Raw genomic sequence first — 21208 nt, forward strand, 5'->3', positions numbered from 1 at the left:
TAATGTCCTTTTTTTTTTTTTTTTTTTTAATTGAAGTATAGTCAGTTTACAATGTGTCAATTTCTGGTGTACAACATAATGTTTCAGTCATACGTATACGTAGATATATGCATTTTCATATTCTTTTTCATTATAGGTTACTAAAAGATACTTAATATAATTCCCTGTGCTGTACGGAAGAAACTTGTTGTTTATCTAATTTATATATAGTAGTTTGCAGGCACTAATGTCCTTTATCTGTTTCAGGATTCATCCCGGATGGCTTGTTGCATTTAATCACTATGTCTCCTGTCTATGGATTTCTTATATGTCCTTGTCTTTCGTGATCATGGCACTTTTAAAGAGAACTGGTAAGATAGCTTGTGGAATGTTCTTAATATTGATTTGTATGATGTTTTTCATAATTGGATTGTGGGTATGGATTTTGGGGAAAAATACCACAGAGGTGGTACACCCTCCTCAGCTAGTCATGTAAGGGGATGTATGTCATTACTGATCACATAGCTAGGGTGGTGCCTGTCAGGTTTCTCGACTGCAAAGTTACTATATTTACCTTTCTATACTCTGTGTATTAGAATCCAGCCCAGATACAAAGGGAAGGGTATTACATCCTACCTCCTAGGACTAATCAAAGAATTTGTGGACATATGTTAAAACCACCCCAGTAACTAATACATTTGGGGAGGGGGGTGAGACATTCAGAGTGTGCAACTAACCTGTTTCTCCCTCAAGTTTCACCTACTAATTTTAGTATTCATCGGTGGTTCTTTCTGCAGCAGTTATTACTATGATGTACTAATGGTGATTTTAGAATTTCCTTATTCCTTCCACATTGATTAACTGCAGTTCTTCTGTAAGAAAGATTTGTCCCTTCACATCTCTTTCTTTCTTCATTCATTCATTTATTCATTTATCTATAATAGTATGGATTCGTGGATATTTATTTTATTTATTTTTATCATACATTACTATCTATTTTATTGTTTACATGGTTCTAGCTTTGGTCAGAGGGAGCTTTTTCACGTTAGTCTGTATATCCCTTGACATATCCCTTTTGTGTGTGGGGGGAGGGGGAAAGAGAGAGAGGGCACTTTCTTACTTTCCAGCACCACAGTATGTCCTAGACCAACGACAAACTGCAGTGATAATGGAGTAACACAGTTCGGGTGTACAAAAATGGAGTCAGGTGGCCACTGAGGACCTGGTCGCAGACAGGTCAATGCACCACTGACAACTTGAACTTTCTTTGAACTATACTAGACCCAAGGACACTACCAGCCTATCCATATTCAGAGCAACACCTGCAGCTGCAACCTTATGGCCGCGGCATCTTCCCTTGTAATTATGTACCCCCATTTCAGACCCCAACCAATTCTCACGTAACAAGCATCCTCATTTCTTGCCAGCTCCAACTGTAGTTCATGCAATTAACTGAATCCTTACAGTTTATTGCCTTTGTAAGCATTCCCTGTTTAGTCACCAAGCAGAACACAATTCAAGTGCTTCTTGAATCTGTGTATCCTGGGCTGTTGTCCTAACAAACTACACATAAACATCTCTTATTTCAGTCAGGTATCCATTTCTGAGATTTTAGTTAATAAGGCTCATTTTACTTTATTTTATTTTGTTTTATTTTTTCCTGCCCTAGTCCCAGAAACAATTTCTTTAAGGATCTCTAGTTCCCTTTAATAGAGAATGATATTTAGGAACAGTAGGTTCCTGGGCAGTAGGTATAATTTTATCTAATTGTAATGAACATAATTTTAATTTGAAATAGCCATCTGTTAATGACTACCATATTAGACAATATAGTACTAGATCATTAATTCTTTCCAGTTTTTCTTAGCTAATAACTATTATCATTCCTGAATCTTATCATTACCAGTAATTGCAACCCTCCATATATTAATGTTATACATCATATTCTGACCATCATCTCTTTTTGCCCAGGTCACACTCTTTAGTACCATGACTCCAACTATCCTTTATCCCCTTGAATCTATTAATCCTAACACTTTTCACTGTGTTCCATCTCATATTTCATGATCAGTTATCATAATTACCCTGTTGAGTCACTAGTTCCTTTCCCCATCACACTATGAACCTCTACTCAGCTCTCTGCCTTGTTAGCACTCCTTCTCTGAAGCTGGATGTAGAAAGGAAAAAGAGACTGTCACAATAACCAGGCTCATTTTGAACACACTGTCACAAACCACAGTACTTCCAGGAAAAAAAAAAAAAATCCATATATCGCTAGTCCGTTTACTCTATTGTTCTTTAAAATGACTGTTTACAACCTTCTTTTCTCTCCTCCAATAATTCCTCTCCCATGTTCACTCTCAGATAAGGACTTTGGTTCTAATTTCACTGAGAGATTTAAGCAATAAGAGAAGTTCTTCCAGACGCATGCTACCACAACACCTGCCTCCCAGCTTCCTCACCTGTTTACCCTGCCTCCTCACCTGAGAGCATACATAGGACCAGACTCCTATAAAAACTGATCCCTCCATTTTTGATGATGATGTCCCATCATCTTCCACCTTTCTTAACGTCTCTCCTACCTGAATGAGAAAGAAGTTAGAAAAAGGGAACTACTTAGTAAGATGGAGACAGAGGTTCCTGATCCTTAAAGAAGAAAAGATTCCCCAAGACTAGAAAACAAAAAGTTGTTGAGGGTTATAACTCCAGTGTAGTTTACTAGCATTATTCCCCAGAGAACTCTGAAGAGGTTGTGTAACTTCAGAGAGAAATTTCTTCATAGTGGCCAAACCAAGTCTCCAAATTGCTCAAGCATATCCATATCCAAGATTGGCATGGACATTTGGAAGTTTTCCCCTTAGAGAAATAGAAAATAAGCATCTAAGAAACAACTATGAGAAACTGAAAATTAATGATTTTCCCCCATTTTGTGATCACCTTGTAAGACTTCTCAGTTCTTATATAACCCTAGGTAGAAGGAAATCAAAGTTTTAAATTCTCACCATTCTAACAGGTGAAATTTCACAGTAAGATTTAATTTGATTTAGAAAAAAATAAACAAAGGTGACATTTCTTGAACTCAGATGGGGTGAATGAAAATTTATACCTAGTACATATATGGGAAAACTTTAACGATTATTGAAAATTTTCAAGTACCACATAATGACATTGCAAATGGAATAAAAAACCCTAGACTTGGAGTTAACTGATTTAAAACAACAGCCGTTACCTGAGGGAGATCTACTCTGTAAACATGAGTTGAGCTCCCAAAAGTCACTGGTGGCTTGGTGAATATAACTAAAAATTAATGAGTCTGAGTTTGCAAAAATATATCAAAGTGCTTAAAAAAAATCCTTGAGAAAATACAAGATGACAACAGGGAAATTTTTCAGAAAGGAAAAGAGTGTGAATGTTTTCTTTTTTAGAGTTTTTTCACAGTATTAATTTCTGTGTAATTTCCTGTAACAAGGAGCTTAAAGTGATCTTTTGCCCTCTTGTTTCAGACTCTGAATCTAAATAATTTGAATTTCTCTTAGCCAAAACAGAGATGTGCACAATACTTAGTCTTGACTCAGTCTAGTGAAAAAAAAAAAGTCCCTGTTTTCCTAATTCCAGACCTAACTCTTAAGTTTTAGACGGGTGGTAGGGAAAGTTGTTTTGCCTGTTTTAAAAAGTGATAAATTTCCCCCAAATTAGGATGTGTTTTAGGAATGAAATGGATGCCACAGGAGAAGAGTAAACTGAATATTACATAGGCTCTCACCAGGGCTAGGCAATGCTGATAACTGAGTGTCTAATCTTCCCAGACTTTGTGGCCATTCTTGCTCACAGAGCTAACAATACTTCATTGGCTCTAGCTGGACAGCTGAGTATGTTGGAATGGGCTCCTGGAATTAGTAAAATCTACATTAATTATATTTCAGTTTAAATATTTGATTCAATGATGTTGCCCTGGAGGACTTCAGATTCAGGAAGTGTGCACCTCTGGTACATTAAGACCAGTTGGTGGGCAGGGCAAGGGGAGTGGTGTGCGCTGCTACCAGCTCAGTCAGACTGCACTCCATCTTGCTTCCCAATTCTCCCAACTAGTAAAATAGTGGGTGGGAAAAGAAAGAAAGGAGGAGAGAGAAGATGAAAGAAAGAAGTGACTGCCTTCACGATGAGGGTGATCACACACACGACAATTTCCGTGAAATCAACCCAAGCTCTCCCACCTGAAGACTTAGAACAGTTTAAAGCCCTGAATATTTGTCAGGCTTTTGAGAGGCCAGGTGAGAGCACCTTTCTAAATGCCTCTTAAAACTTTGCACTCAAAATGTTGCCCATTGATCAGCAGTATTCGCATCACCGGGCAATTGCTAGAAATGCGGAATCTCTAAGAGTACTCAGATGTATTAAATCAGAATCTGAATCTTAACAAGATCACTAGTTATTTCATATACACATTAAACTTTGAGAAGCAATGCTTTAAAGTTTTCCTTCCAGAGAAGAGAATCTGCATGTCATCCTACATATTAAAGTCTTCTAATCCTCCATGGATTTGATTGCCTGATGCTCAAGTGACTTGGAGAAAGAGAATAAACCACCTAGGAACACTGCCCAAATGTAGAGAAGAAATGTCATTTGTCAGGGAGCATTAGTCTATGTCATGGGAATAAACAAACTCAGAAATCTTAATGGTTTAATATAATAGAAGTTTTGTTTAGAGATCTTTGTTTTTTCTCACACATGTTGCAACTTACTGTAAGCATCGTTATCTTCCTCCCCTTTATAGGGTTGCTATCTGGAGCAAGTGATCGCCAGCATCACGGTGGCAGGAAAAGAGCGAGATGAAGGTGGTTCACCAGCTCTTTATTCCTTTAGCTTAGCAATGAATGACAAATACCAGTCCTGCTTATGATCCACTGGGCAGAACTGGTTAAATAGTGAACTTCATGAATATTTAGTGACTGCTGCTCAATCTCTATGTGCTCTCATAATTATCGTTTAAAAATTTGGTTCACATTTTCATATTTATTCTCTAGCAGCTCGGATTTATTAAAGGCCACCTGTTTTGGATATTCCGCCTAATTTTTCCCCTCACTGACTACTGGATTCCTTTTAGAATATATGCTATTTTTATTTATCTGCTTACTGGGGCCAGTCCAGCTTCTGGGATATCTTAAGTGAGTGATCTCCAGTGCAAATATCTCTACCCTTGTGAACTGACAGGTGTAAGATATCAAGATGTCAGTCTCCAGTTGTCACTGAGTAGAAAGCTCTCAGTTCCACACAGACCCCCGACTCAGAGGAAAATTGAACCCAGCCCATCTTTCCATCTTCTTCTTAGTTCTTCATATACCATAAAGACTAGAAACACAAATACATTAATTTTAACCTCCCATCACCACCCCAGATAATTTGAGATTTCTCTGGACCAGGCTATCTGCAGAATCTTCTATGGACCAATGCTCACTCCCGGGATTTTTGGCTGCAATCCCCCAGGCTCTTCCCCCATGAGGAAACAAACCCCTGAGCCCGATCTTTCCATCAGCAGTAAGACAGACTGTTCTCACTAGCATCACCTGCCCCTTAAGCCTTGCTGCCAGCTGCTCAGGAGCATAAAAGTATCCAGGAACCAGAGGAACTAGGGGGCATCTAAACCATAATTTACCCAGAATTTCTACCCTTCCCATTTTACAGGGAAAAAAAAATCTCACCTTAAGATATTTTATATTCTTTGCACTAAATCAACTAGGGGATAAAATGGGAGTTTGAGTTTTTTAAATACTTATGTATATAAAATAGATGAATAACAAGTTCATACTGTATAGTGCAGGGAACTATATTCAGTATCTTGTAGTAATTTATGGTGAAAAAATATGAAAAATAATGTACGTTCATGTATGACTGAAGCACTGTGCTGCACACCAGAAACTGACACAAGATTGTAAACTGACTATACTTCAATAAATATATATAAGCCAAAAAAAAAAAATTAGGCAGGAAAATGCAAAGCAGGTTAGCTGGCTCCAGTTTCCAAGCTCCTTGTATCTTGACAGGTTCTATTTACTCACATCAGCTTCAGTATCAGGATAGGAGGATGGAAGAGGGTCTATGTTGGGCTCACAAAAGCAAGAGGGGCACATCTGTAGATACAGTTGCCAAAGGTCAGAGATGGAGATGGGGGAAGAGTGAAGGGAGATTCTCCTGTTACTGACTCCTATGAGTCAGGCCGCAACAATGGTCTTTCTGTCCGGTACAATTTGAGCCAATAGAATGAAAGTAAGTTCAGTTCAGAAGCAAGGAAAAGCTGTATTCTTAGGAATGGAGAGAGGCAAGCTTGAGCACTAGAGGACACACTGTCCCTAAAAGGCCAAAGGCGGGGCTGCTTCATAGGGTTCTTGTCATCGGGAGGGGGCGGGACTCTGGGCCCTTGGGCACAGCTGGGGCTGGCAGCTTTGCAGGGTGCTAGTTAGCAGGGAGGGGCGGAGTTCTCCAGGATCAGGTGCAGCTGCGCTGCCCACAGCACTCAGTCCGGCTCACAGTGCCGGGCTCAGCGTCTCAGCCACGGCCTGCTGCCACAGCATCCTGAAGTGTCAGTCAGAGCCCTTTTGCAGGAGAAGCTCTTCCTCTGCTGTGTCAGGGCAAGGCCTCTGCACCCTACAAGCAAGTGAAACTAGACTGAGCACAAAGGAACAGAAGAAAAAAAGGTCAGACTTTATTCTATTACACAGATTCTGTTTGTATTTCCCAGTTCTTAATGGGCTTTGCCGGTGACAAATCCCCCCTCTGTCTTTTGGCCATTCTCGAGGGACACTGAGGGGCGTAGGTCCATCTTCTGTTGGTACCTAAATACCTTCATTTTTAGGAAAAAGCTTGTCATGTGTCACCTCTTTTGAAGTGAAGCTTCAGGTTAGAGGTTGCATGGTCAAGGGGTCTGTTCCCCCAGGTTGTCCCTCCAGAGGTTGGGGCCCGGGGGCCCTATTCACTTGAGTGTGACATCCCCACGGAGTCACCCCTGCAAATTCAGAGCAGAGTGGGTGGTTAGGGTGACCAAGTGGGGTCTGTTCCACGTGGGAGTGAGTCGGTCTTGCGGGCTGGTTTTCTAGGTGTTAGGTGCACCCAGTCTCCTGGCTGGAAGGGTGCAGGGGCAAGTCAGTGCGTTCAGGCAGCACCTGGCCACCTTATGCTGAGAGAGCTTTCATGGCTTCTCCTACGGGGAGAAGATACTGAGTTGTTCCATTTCAAGGGGGTTAAGTTGTCCCTCCCATCTCTCGGGCTTGGGGAATGGATCTACCACACATGAGTTCAAATGAGCTTAACGTTAACTTATCCCTTGGGGCTAACCACATGCAAACAGTGCAATGGAGGCAACTTAATCCAGTTTTCTTGAGTTTCCTGACATAGCTTGGCTAAGGCCCATTTCAAGTTCTCTTTGGATCTCTCTACTTTCCCCAACAAGCGGGGTCTCCAGGCTGAGTGCAAAGTCCACTTTACGCCCAGGGCACTCGTTATTCCCTGCTTCACTTGAAGCACAAAAATGCTGAACTGTTTTCATTTTGTGGGGATCCTGGTGGCCCAAACCTGGGCCTCATTTCCTTTGGTCCTGCCTTAGCCGCTCCAGCTGCCTTTTCAGTGCTAGCAGGGAATGCTTCTATCCACCCAGAAAATGTGTCCCTTAGCACCAAGTAATATCTGAAATTGCCCAGTACTCTTAGCCTGACAGTGAAGTCAATCTGCCAGTCTTTTCCAGGTTCTGTCCCTCTGGTCTGAATGGTTCTTATCTGGGGGCCTCTGGGGAAGGTGGTCTGGTGTTGGGGTTGTTCATTGTGCGGGCGTGGGGGGCAGGTCTCAAGTATCCAACTGATTATACTTTTCCTGCCAGGGGTTAGCATGACCTCAGCTAACCAATTATATAGGGCTTTCCTCCCGTTGGGAGTTCCTCAGTGGGCCTCCCTGATGGCTTGACAAGCCGCAGTTTGGGGAAAGTATTGTCCATGTTCATTAACCAGCCACACATGGCCTATGTCTCTGTTGAAACCCCACTTTCAGGCCTTATCTAAGTCTTCCTTTGTGTAGTTTGGGAAATAATTGGGTGGATCTGGCCCTGGAGGTATGGGGGGTAGCTGCCAAGCTACCAGTTCGAGGGTCGCCCTACTGGCAGTTGCATCTGCCTTGTTGTTCCCCTTTCTTACCTCTGCATGCTCCTGTGTCCCCTGCAATGAATCACTGCCACCTTTTTTTGGAAGCTGTACTGCTGCTAAGAACTTCGATATGCTTAAGCCACGTTTTCCCTGCTTATTCTCCTCTGTAAGCATACCTCTTTCCTTCCAAATAGCCTGATGTGCATTTAGGATGGCATACGGGAATCTGTGTAAACATATAAGCTCTTCTGCGTCCCAGGCTCTAAGGCTCAGGTGAGGGCTCTCAGCTCCACCATTTGGGCTGAAGTCCTGAGGGCAAGCTTCATGCTTGTTACAATGGGGGTCTGGGAGGTCACGGTGTATCACACCAGCCTCCTCCCTCTCTCATAAAACTGCTCCCATTTGTGAACCACTCCTCATCTGCTGTTGTGAGAGGCTCACTTCCTAGGTTGGGGCAACTGGAATAGATTGTGTCTGTGGCTTCTATACAGTTATGCTCCAGGTTCCTCATTTCTGTGGGTAGCCGAGTGACAGGATTTAGTCTTTTATGGTAGCCACTGGGTTGGCTAAAGCCACAGCCTGAACTTGAGTCGACCTCAGGGATGGCCATTCTGTTCCCGGGGGACTTACTAAAGCCTGACTCTGGTGTGCAGTCATATGGTGATGGGTAGCCCAGACACTAACTGTTCAGCCTCCTTTAACTGCTGCTGCCTGAAGGCAAGGAGACCATCCCCTAGAAGTTTGATCTAATTGTTTAGAGGAATAAGCAACCACACCATCCAAGAAGGCTTCTCTCATGAATGTCAATGTCAAAGGGTTTGGCTGAACCTGGGAGGGCCAGGGCAGCGGCCTGAAGTGATTGCTTTTTTCAGTTCTTGAAAGGCCCCTTCACATTCTGAATCCCATTCACAAGGATGATCATCTCTTCCTTCAGCTGTTCATATAGAGGTCTAGCTTTTAGACCACAGTTAGGGCAGCAAAACCTGGCCTTCCCCGGGAAACGCCTGAGCTGTCTTCTAGTTTTAGGAAGGTTGAGGCTGCAAGTGGCTTCTTCCCTTTCCTGGGATAGCTTTCTCTGACCTTCTGTGAGAATTAAGCCTAAGTTAGGTCACCCTAGTTTGTGATATTTGAGCCTTTTTCTTGGACACCTTATATCCTGTATCATCTAAGTGGTTCAGAGTGGTTGCAGTATTTTGGTTAGTGCTGGTGATCAGAATGTCATCTCCATATGGAGGAGGATTCTCTCATCCAGATGAAGATCTTTTAGATCTTCTGCTAAAACCCAGAGATGATGGGGGATTTTTTTTTTGAACACTTGGGGCAGGATTGTCCAGTAGTACTGTTTTTGTTGAGTGTCTGGGTCTTGCCACTTAGAAGCAAAATTTTCTTGTGACTCTGGGGCTAAATGGAATATAGAAGGCATCTTGCCACTCAAAAGCAAAATTTTCTTGTGACTCTGGGGCTAAATGGAATATAGAAGGCATCTTTTAAATCTAACACAGAACAACAGGTCCTGATGGACAGCAGAGTGGCCGCAGGGTGTAGGGATTAGGCACAACTCAATGTATATCCTCAGTGGATTCATTGACTGCCCTGAGGTCCTGTACCACCCACTATTCCCCATTGGTTTCTTTTTGGAGGGAACTGGGGATATTATAGGCTGATTTGCATAGTCCAATAAGGCCCTGTAAAACCATAGTAATGCCCAGCAGAGAGGGCATTGTTTTCTGTTGGGCCATGTGTGTCCGAGTTCTAGGTGGATCATCAAGGGACTGGCTCCTGCAGCTTGTCCCACCTGTTCCTGGGCTGAGACCTTGGGATTTAGTCCAGGGAACTCAGCTTGCTCTATCCAGGGAGGTATGTCCTCAGCCATTAACATTATTATCTTTGTGCCCTTTGCCTAAAGGACATCAATCTCCAGTTTGTCTCTCTTTAGGTGGATAGCAGCCTCCAGTTTATGTAAAGTATCTCTTTCTAGCGGGGTATGGGGACAGAGAGGAAGAAATGGGTGAGCATGTGTTTATCCAGTTTACATTCTAATGGCTCTATGAATGCTCATTCTTGGACCTTCCCTGATACTCCTGTAATTTTACAATTCTTGTGACAGAGTTTGCCTGAAAGTGGCATCAGTGTCAACTAAAAGTTCAACAGGCTTTGCCCTTATGTCCAACGCCAGCTGGGACTTCTTGTGGGTCAGTTGGAGTGCTGGTTTAGGAGTCCTTTGACCCCACCATTCTTCATCTATTCGGACCATCTGCCTTAGAAGGTAGTGGCCAGGATCTGCCACTTTCAGTCTCCCTTCAGGGCAACAGCAGCATTTTCTCTTCCAGTGCCCCTCCTGTTTACACATGGCATGCAGCTTGGGGTCTAGTTTCCTTGGCTTGCTACCGCTCAGTGGGGAAGTCTCCATGAGCAGTCAGTCCAGATTCCCCGGCAGACCAGTTGACACTGAAAGGCAATGGCCAGTAGCAGGCAGGGCTTGCCTCGGGCCTTTTGATCCTCTGACTTTCTTCCTGTGTATCTTAGTCATTAAACACCCGGTAGGCAGCTTCCATCAGGTGAGAGGGAAGGGTATCTGATTCTACTTCCAGTTTCTGAAGTTTACACCTAATGTCGAGGGCACTTTAGGAAATGAAATATGACCTCAGGTTTGCATTCCCTTCTATTGGCTCAGTGTCAGTGGTGGTGTAGATTCAGAAGCATTCCCTGAGGGTCTCTAGGAATGCTGGAGTGTTTTTTTTGTTGTTGTTGTTGGCTCCTGAATGATTTCCCTTCTCATATTCCAATTGATAGGTTTCTTTCCTGCTGCCTGGTTTCCTGTGATATTTTTATAATGAGTCAGCCTCCGTCTTCCACCTCCTTCTCCATTGTCTTGGTGGTCCCAGTGGATTTGTTATCTGGGACTGCTTCAGTCCCCGGTCTAAAAATAGCATGACCTGCATTATTTCTGTTCTCTTTGTCTGGTTTGGGAAATCTGGAACTAACACCAAACTATTAATAGATTCCTCAAAAGATCCAAATAGGAGATACCCAAATTGCATGGACTGATGTAACTGGGAGTCTCCTTGAATTTGTAACATTCTGTGCTTGAGATCGTCTTTCCTCAGTCAGAATGTCCCACAGGAGGTTAGGTGGGACTGCCTCTGGGCCAGAGCAGCTTAGCCACGTTAGTTCCTGACCAGCCTGCTCTGCTGGGAGCGGCATAACTGCCTGAAGTGGGGGTCTTCTCTCTTCTCCTGTTATTCAAAAAGGAGGAGTTTTTGAACTTCCCACCTGGTGAGAGCTAAAAGCAGAAGAGGTTCCTGCTGGGTGCTCACTAGGGAGGAGATGTCAGGTGGTGGGTGTTCCTTATTCTTGCCAGCAGCTCACAAAGCTTCCTGGCAAGTGGGGTTCCTGGTCTTGCAAGTAGCTCACAGGACTCCCAGACCACCTCCTGAGAAATTAATCCTGACCAGAAGAGGTCAGGCCACTGGTCCTACCTACCTTCTGGCCCTTTTGCATCGAGTGTCACCAGTGCCTTTTCCTGAATTTGGACTGAGTGTTCTCATTCCATTTTGTCAGGAGGTCCTTGTTACCTGGGCCTTTTCCTGGACTCACGTCTTGGCTCATGGGGCTGGTCACCTTCCTTTACCAAACCAAAGTGACTATGGAGAATGCAGTCTGCAAGGAGAGCAAGAGCCCTGGTGCTGCTGCTACTGCCTTGTACAGGGGTCAAGAGGACAGCATTGCTGATGAGACGGGGGATAAGACTGCATGGCTCCCCTCATCCACAGGTTCCTACCATACCGGGCATTCAGTACCCCAGGAAGGCCAGCCAGAGGCAGCGGGCAGACATGCATGAGTTTTAGTCTCTGATCCTCAACAATGCCGCAGTATGATCCCCTCAAGGGGGCACAGTTCAGATTACTTTGGGGGCTGTGTGCATACCTGGGTATTGGGTTGCTGGGCAGAGCTGCTCTGAATTTGGCCCAAAGTGGCTGCCCTTCTATCCCATCAGAGTGAACTCAAAGACCAGAGTCAGCCATCCTCACATGAACCTCCCAAACCCTTCACTGGCTTCCCACTGGAGCTGGGATGAGCCCAGAGCCTAATGGATAGGTGCAGGTAAAAGGCCATGGTCCATCCCTTCTGGTCACCAAAATTTTCCTCCTGCCTGGTGTCATTTAAGCCAGTTATAGGAGACCAAGTTTGGCTCAGAAGCAAAGAAAAGTTTTATTCTTTGATCAAAGAATGGAGAGGTGTGAGCTCACATTCTAGAGTATATGCTCTCCCCAACAGACCACTGGGGGAGCTGTGTTACAGGGCTCTTGTCAGCCAGGCACAGGGTGGAGTTCCGGCAGGGCAGGAGCAGCTGTGCAGCTCACAGTGCTTGAAGGGTAGCATCTGTGCCAGGGCACAGCATCTCTGCACATGGCCTTTAGCGCCGAAGTGTCAGCCCCAGCCATTTCACACTGAGGAACTCTGATCTGAAGTGCCAGGTGCAAGGCTTCTGCATTAGGAACCCTATGAGCAAGTGAAACTACACTAAACACAAAGGAAAACTTTTTAAAATGTTAGACTTTATTTTATTACCTAGATTTCATTTTTATTTCTTGGGAATTATTAATGGACTTTCCAGGACACGACCACACAGATAACCTGAGACACACTGTGGTTCTCCCTTTGACTTGACCTAAGGTGGAGGAGCTAGGGCCCATGCCTACTGCATTGCTAGAGGGGTTAATTGTCTCTGCAGAAGGGTAGACCATGAGCCCAGAAGCCTGGATCCAACATGAAATCTGGCTGGGTTTCTCGTACGTAAAAACTTCTATACAGACCATGGTCATCATAAAGTTTCATTCTGACCAGAACAGCAAGATTTTAGCTGTGTATCAAGAATGTAAGATATAAATTTTATATGGTCAATATTCCAATCAGTCTAGAAAGACTGTCCAGGCTAACCACCTTTACAGATAGACAAGCAAATCCAGTTGTATTCTGGGTCCAGGCACAGATTGGCAACAACACACTGATAATCTCGGACTGCTGAAGCCCCGAAGAGCTGACCATTATGGTTACAATGATGGCCTAGATACTGAGAATGTTCCAGAATCCCGGCCAGCTCAACAAATCTTAATGCACATACATAGTACAGTTTAAGAACACCCCAGACCTGACCAGCTAAGATCAGTGACCCAAAACAGATTGATAAAATAATTATACCACTCTCTTGGACCTGCTGACCCCTATTCCCTTCCCCAATCCTTTCTCTAGCCCCCAGGAAACCGTCTACCTTCACTGCCTTGGCTGCCTTTGTGAGTGAGTAGAACCCAGAGAAGACTGGGGTTACTCAGAGATTCTAGTCTGGGGCCAAACTGACCCTAAATTTCAGTTTGGTGTGTTTTTTCCATAAATGCACATTTCCCAAACAAACACAAATGCATCTTGTGCAGGGGACTCTAAATCTTGAGAAGGATGTGTGATAAGGAAGTTTTAACTATTTTTGAGGTCTTATACACTATTTCGGATTGTACAGCCCTCTAAGCATGCCACAGAGGCACCTGTTGGACCAAATCTCCTTAGATAGTCTGTAATCTATTTTTATTTATATCAAATGCATGCCGTTTCCTCGAGAATGTCATCATTATATTCATTAATTGTTATACCTGAAAATTTTTAATATAGAAAATAAAAATGAGCTAGGATTTTAGTAATAACAATTAAACATGCTCAATTTGCATATATTATACTCAGTAAAGATCATTCAATCTACAACCTGAAGGATGAGAGAGGAAGAAAGAATAGGAAGAAATCTTAGAAGTAGCTTAAACGAAATAAACAAAAATGCCTTTTCAAGGAATAAATGCCTTTGCAGAAAGTAGTGAGGCCAACAGTTGAGCATTTTATTCATTACTTTATTTATTCACCAGTTTTTTCAACCTATATTAAATGAGTGCTTATGCATTTCTTTTTACTCTCTGCATACTAAATTAAGCCCTAGAAGGCAATGATGAATATCATAGTAAGATGACTTATTTTCAGACGAGATAGGAAATGGGGTGAGTCAGAAAAGATATCGCCGTTCTACAGCGCTCAGAGAATGCTAGGCTGAAGTGTATAATTGCTGTTTTGAGTTCCTAATTGATGTTCAATTGATAAGTTTCATTTAATTATCTAGATGAAACTGGAGAACTAAGGAGGCCATTGATAAGAAAGGATTTAAGGAGAATAAAACAAAAAAGTGAAAAGTGAGTCCATTTTACCAGTGTTTAATTGCAAAGATATTACAAAAATGAAAGAATAAAATCCTAAATATGGAAGAATGTAATGAACTCTTAATAGTGATTTCAGATAAAAATGCACTCCTAAAGTTCTCTCTCTCTAGAACTGTTATAAACAGGCAACTAAATAAATCATCTCCTGTTTAGCAAATAAGTATCCTTCAAAATACAGATTTTATTTTTAACTTGGCAAAGCAGTTTTGCAGCTGTCAATGAATAACTCAGGAAAGTCTCAACAACAAAAGAGCCATTACATGGATAAGAGAAGTTCCAGAAGAATAATGGAAGGCTTACTTAGGGGAAAAATAATAATTTTCACTATATTTAAATACATATTTAGATTTCTCAGCTGCACTTTTTGTCTGCATAAATGAAATGACTAGTTTGAAGTTTCCCATAAAGAGTTTATATAGAATCTGAATAATAAGTAAGTATATTATAAACACTTTGCTGCTATTCTCAATGAGCAAAGGAAGCCAAAAAAGCCAATTGAAAATTTTCCTGATCTTCTAATTTTATGGGAAGTGACATTTTCCAAGACTATGTTCCCATCTGATCATTATAATTTGTTAAATTGCAAAATCTTTGGAAAGGGGTAATTTTTTTTCTTACTCTATGAAAGACTCCACAGCAGAGTTATTAATATTATAAACTCTGCTGCCAGGTTTCCTGGGTTCAAATTCTAGAGCTCACACTTACTAGCTTAATGACCTAGTTCTCTGTGCCTCAGTTTCTCATCTATATAAATCGGGGATGCTAATTATAGTACTCATGTCTTACGGTTTTTGAAAGGAGTAAATTAACACTTAGCATAGTGCCTGGAAGTGCTAGACCTTACTACAAATGACTGATTTGTACATGGCCCCATTCTGGAGAGCGTACGGATGATCATTAACTTAACAGTAATAACTGAAGAAATAGACATTCAAATGGAAAGGAGACAAAGGGGAGGGGAGTAGATGATGGAAAGGGAGAAAGTGTAGAAAAGAGAAGGGAAAAGAAGATAGGCTTTATGCTTAAGTGAGTAGAGTAAGGAAAGAGAAAAAGATACTGTCCTTTTGAGGAAAGAAAAAAGTGATGGCAGCATCATTTACATGTAACATGCATTCCAATCTCCAGTCTTTTTTATTTAAAATTTATTTATATAGGCAGAACTTCAGGTACAAAGTTCTAATTAAGCCAACATTCAGTACAGTTATTGGACTCAATGCATAACACAATTAAATGCATAGCTGATCACTAATTCTGTAGTATTAAGATAAATCATTCCTTTCTCCAGCAGTCACATGGACTGTTTAGTGGTGATTACTAGACGTAAGATTTGCCAACAATCAATATAAAGGAAAGCTATTGTTTCTGAGCTGTGTCACACATTTTGAAAAATTACTCACTTATTTTCTTCTTTCATCCTACTCAAGGAGAAATCAATCCATAGCACAAAAGTCCACAGAGAGAAAAGCCAGATCCGGTCATCAGTGACAGCTGGGGCACCCAAAGAACAATCATAGAGATACGACTGAAAGGTGGAAACAGAAATTAGAAAGAATTGGGTTATTTCAGGGTTTTTTTTAACATTTTTTATTGATTTATAATCATTTTACAATGCTATGTCAAATTCCAGTGTAGAGCACAATTTTTCAGTCATACATAAGCATATATATATTCATTGTCACATTTTTTTCTCTGTGAGCTACCACAAGATCTTGTGTATATTTCCCTGTGCTATACAGTATAATCTTGTTTATCTATTCCACAATTTTGAAATTCCGTCTATCCCTTCCCACCCTCCGCCCCCTTGGCAACCACAAGTTTGTATTCTATGTCTATGAGTCTATTTCTGTTTTGTATTTATGCTTTGTTTGTTTTTTGGTTTTTTGGTTTTTTAGATTCCACTTATGAGCGATCTCATATGGTATTTTTCTTTCTCTTTCTGGCTTCCTTCATTTAGAATGACATTCTCCAGGAGCATTCATGTTGCTGCAAATGGTGTTATGTTGTCGGTTTTTATGGCTGAGTAGTATTCCATTGTATAAATATACCATATCTTCTTTATCCAGTCATCTGTTGATGGACATTTAGGCTGTTTCCATGTCTTGGGTATTAGTAAATAGTGCTGCTATGAACATTGGGGTGCAGGTGTCATTTTGAAGTAGGGTTCCTTCTGGATTTATTAATACTGAGATTTATCAATGATGGCAAAGAATGATTAGAAGCTTCAGCTCATGACTGTTAGATCTTTTTTCAAGCATCAATCAATAATTCAAGGTAATTCCAAATTAAGTCCTTAGTGCCTTTTCAATGTGCTAAGTGGAGTATTGTCTACTTATTGCTTGAATTTCTAGTTTCTAGTTCCCACAGGAAGGAAAAGCATTGGACAGTTTATCCCTCTGAACATTATTAGCACAAGCGTTATTTTCAGATTAACTTAATCTCCTGGTTCATTGTAAAAATGAAAAACACCTAAATGCAAAATACAAATATATGCAAAATTTCAAATACTGCAAAAAGAATAAAATTTTATAACAATGGTGTAAATGATCTTGGAGCAACTGCTGGAATCACAAAGCCCCTGACTTATGATGATCAAGCTAATTTAAACCAATAAACACTTGAAGAAGATAAAAATCAACAAAGTCCTTAAAATGATAATGTTTTGAGTTTTAAAGCATAAAAAGTGTCCCTTGGAAAAAATTATGACACTCTAGTATATTTTGTAAAATTGATACTTTTTATGATGTTGCTGCAAGTCAGTTAAATTTAAGATATCACATAATACTATCACACAACCATTTTGTCAAAATATTTTAAAAAATGCTTTAGCAAGTCTACGTTTTAAGAATTATTAATTTTAATTGTAGCCCAGATTTTACTAAATATAGAATAAAATTACTTGTTTTATTAGGTTTAATTTTTCAGAAAGCCTCAATAACACCCTGCTTCCTCCAGGATTATTTTAGGAGATTCACTTTTGTCTATTATTTTATGCTAAGTTTTCTTGTATAACAAGGACCGAGTGTGTGTATGTGTGTGCGCACGTGCGTATATGTGTGTGTCTAAGAATTATGGTTATAGTGCTGACTTAACCTTCCTGATAACTTGTTACATTTCATTCTGAATGTAAGAAGATTTTTCTGCAAGACACTAGAGGGATTTAGAAATTTAGCCAACCAGATATTATCTAGTATTCACCTTTCCAGAGAATACGATAATGATTTAAAATAGGAGAACACAAAGAAAGCCCACACATCTCGTATCAGAACAAAGAGCTCTTCTGTATTAAAGAAATGTGTGTTTCTAAAACATAATTTTCTACCCTAATTCTCCAAGCGTGTGAAGAACACCAGAACCAAATAAAAGTAGTGTCATTACCTTTACTACCTCATACGCCAATGATAAGGTGAATTTTGGAGTTAGTGGAGATTATGTGGCAATTCTTGAGATTTAGAATATTAACCAGTAGACTGTTTAAATAATAACTCTCCAAGCATGCTCATAGAAATCATTGCATATACATGGATATTTAAATCCACGTTACCCATGCTCAAGTGTTAGTCTGAGACTGCTGAGGCTTTCTGGTTAATTGACTATGGCTAAAAGCAAAAGGTGTTAATAATGGTCATTTCTATACCCTTTCCACTTATGCTCTAGAATTTTGTTTGCAACTTGAAGCTTTTTTTTTTTTGAACTCTGATATAATAATAAACTAGCATATTTTTATTAAAAGATCTGTTATTTTTCAGATTATTCAGCACATCAACATCTTATTTTTTCTGAGTAGAATCTCCGACTTGCTGTGTATATTTGGACAGGCCGTACAGCAGCCTGCTACAGTTGTAAGCCCATCTTTCCATCTAATATTACTTGTCTAACAAGGATAAAATAGCTCAACGGTGCTAAAAACATACAACAGGTTAAGGTCACACAACCAGCTCTGACACTTCTTTACAGGACTCTCTGTTGTCTTTAGGCTTGGCTTAAATACCTTAATAACTTATCAGAACTCTCAGAGTGACTGAGAGTTGATGAACATGTAATATGGCTTGACAAGACTGCTCAGCACTTTGCAGCCTACACAGCGACAGAAGAGAAACCAACAGACGATCAGCCTGGATGAGTTGTAAAGCAGGATGACTAACAGAAAATAAATTGTATCTAGTCTTTCTGTCCAGTGTAAGAATTAGTTTCAGCATAGACCCAATAACAATTTGATACACTCTTTTTTCCCAAAGTAGAAGTAGGGACTAAAGAAAAACAGAACACAAAGACTGGGACAGATAGACATAAAAATGAAAAGACAATTCTATCAGGTGCACTCGTGGCCTACCCAACTGTAGGTAAAATGTGGATGAACAATTAAATTGTATTCTTATATCAGCTATGATCTTTGGCAGAGAACTGAAACTAGTGCTTGCTGAAGGTATTTAGAGGATGGATATGGGGTAGAACATAGAATTAAAGGAAATATTTTTTAAAAATAGTTTAAATAGTTCAGGAACAGCAGCTACAAGGATCTGGAGTCCAGAATCAGTGAAAGCCTCTGGGCACCACCAGCAGGACCAGTCAGCTCCAACCAAATCTTTTCTATGTGATTCTCATCTTAGGAATTATACTCTAGGAACAGAGGCTCTAGCAGGCTTAACTTGGGTTATGGACCAATTGTCTGCAAAACAGAAGGTCCTTTTATAAACAGTCTCATTGCATCATATTCAATGGAATAAATCCCCCAAGCAAAATGACTGTACTCTTATCAGTAGTGGGAGGGATATATGTTGAAAATGCAAACCAGCAAATGTCCAAGATAGAATTCTATGCAAATTGAGACAAGTGGAAAAATAAATAAATAAATCCTGGATAATTTAAGAAATGTAGGTCTGAACTGGAATCAAAAAACTGTCTTGGACAAAAAAAAAAAAAAAGAGAGGGTGGCATAAATAATTTAATTCCTTAGTGAGAATATGGTCCTGAAACTAATAGAATACCAAGTATTTATCCAGCCAACATGGGTTTAATCATAATCAGCGGAGAATTGCAATTTGGAATCTGCAACCATGTGTAGATCTCAAAAGGCAAGGGAAGGAGAAGGCTTTCATAAAGAGTGAAAGGAAATTAGGTGGGCTGTAGTGAAAAGAGAGTCTGTGGCTTTTCATTGGCTGAGTCTTTGCCAGGAGAGAACTCTTCTAGTTGGGCTCTGCTATCATTGCAGGGTGTGAGAACTCAAACTTCTAGTCTCCCAAATTTAGTTTATGGAGGCTTCTGTTGATTAATTTTTAATTTTTCACTTTTTATCAGAATCTTTCTCTGAAAGCATCGTTAATTGAGAGTCAGGTTTTTCTAATTTCAGTGGCTTTGTGTCTCTCAATGTCGAGAAAGGATCTTTCCTGGGTGTAATGTCTCACATCGAAGAAAAAGTGCGTAAGGTTGGAAACCTATGAAGATCACATTCAAGGGTGAGGAGAGAGATCTTTCAGGTATTTTTTAATCTAAAGTCAATATATTATCAAGATCATAGACATTGAAGATTATCTGAAGGGTCTACCGCCATCCAAGTTTTGGCAACAAAATTCCAACCAGCCTGGTCCAGATATCTTAGCAAATCTGTTTCATCAGATGTCATCCTCAGTTTGGGAAATCTTTTTTTTTAATTGAAGTATAGTCAGTTTACAGTGTTATGTCAATTTCCAGTGTACAGCATATTTCAGTTATACATGTACATATATATTCTTTTTAATATTTTTTCATTGTAGGTTACTAAAAGATATTCAATACTTTTCCCTGCACTATATAGTAGGACATTGTTGTTTAACTATTTTATATATAGTAGTTAGTATCTGCAAATCTTAAGCTCCCAATTTATCCGTCCCAACCCCTTTTCCCCTGGAAACCATACGTTGGTTTTCTATGTCTATGAAGTCTCTTTCTCTTTTGTAAATAAGTTCATCTGTGTTCTTTTTTTAGATTCCACATATAAGTAATGTCATATTTCTGACATACTACACTTAGTATGACAATCTCCAGGTCCATCCATGTTACTGCAAATGACATTATTTTATTCTTTTTTATGGCTGAGTAGTATTCCTACTGTATAAATATACCACAACTTCTTTATCTAATCATCTGTCAATGGATATTTAGGTTATTTCCATGTCTTGGCTATTGTAAATAGTACTGCAATGAACATTGGGTACATGTATCTTTTTGAATTAGAATTCTCTCCAGATATATGCCCAGGAGTGGGATTGCTGGATCATATGGTAAGTCTATTTTTAGTTTGTTGAGGAATCTCCATAATGGCTGCACCAAAGTACATTACCACCAACCATGAAGGAGGGTTCCCATTTCTCTACACCCTCTCCAGCATTTATTGTTTGTGGACTTTTTAATAATGGCCATTCTAGTGTGAGGCGATACCTCATTGTAGTTTTGATTTGCATTTCTCTGATAATTAGCAATATTGAACATCTTTTCATGTACCTATTGGCCATCTGTATGTCTTCATTAAAGAAATGCTTGTTTAGGTCTTTTGTCCATTTTTTGATTAGGATTTGTTGTTATTGTTGTTATTGTTATTGAGTTGTATGAGTTGTTTGTATATTCTGGAAATTAAGCCCTTATCAGTCACATCATTTGCAAATATTTTCTCCCATTCCACATCTTGTTTTTTGTTTTGTTTATAATTTTCTTTGCTGTGTAAAATCTTATACATTTAATTAGGTCTTGTTTGGTTATTTCTGCTTTTACTTCTATTGCATTGGTAGACTGCCCTAGGAGAACATTGCTAAGATTCGTGTCAGAGAATGTTTTGCCTATGTTTTCTTCAATGAGTTTTATAGTGTCTTGTCTTAT

The 21208-nt window shown here is 40.3% G+C and overlaps 1 long non-coding RNA gene across 6 annotated transcripts in view; it reads left to right on the top strand.

Moving 5' to 3' along the window:
* Positions 1 to 6417: 6417 nt before the first annotated feature.
* LOC116668084 overlaps positions 6418 to 21208 on the top strand; it is a 93082-nt gene continuing 78291 nt past the window's right edge. For all 6 annotated transcript variants that reach the window (XR_004325166.1, XR_004325169.1, XR_004325170.1 and 3 more), the window contains exons 1-2: positions 6418 to 6671; positions 19707 to 19833. This is a non-coding gene — a long non-coding RNA (uncharacterized LOC116668084). The remainder of the gene's footprint in view (positions 6672 to 19706; positions 19834 to 21208) is intronic.

The sequence above is a fragment of the Camelus ferus genome, chromosome 13 (genome assembly GCF_009834535.1).
Source record: "Camelus ferus isolate YT-003-E chromosome 13, BCGSAC_Cfer_1.0, whole genome shotgun sequence".
NCBI classification, from domain to species: domain Eukaryota; kingdom Metazoa; phylum Chordata; class Mammalia; order Artiodactyla; family Camelidae; genus Camelus; species Camelus ferus.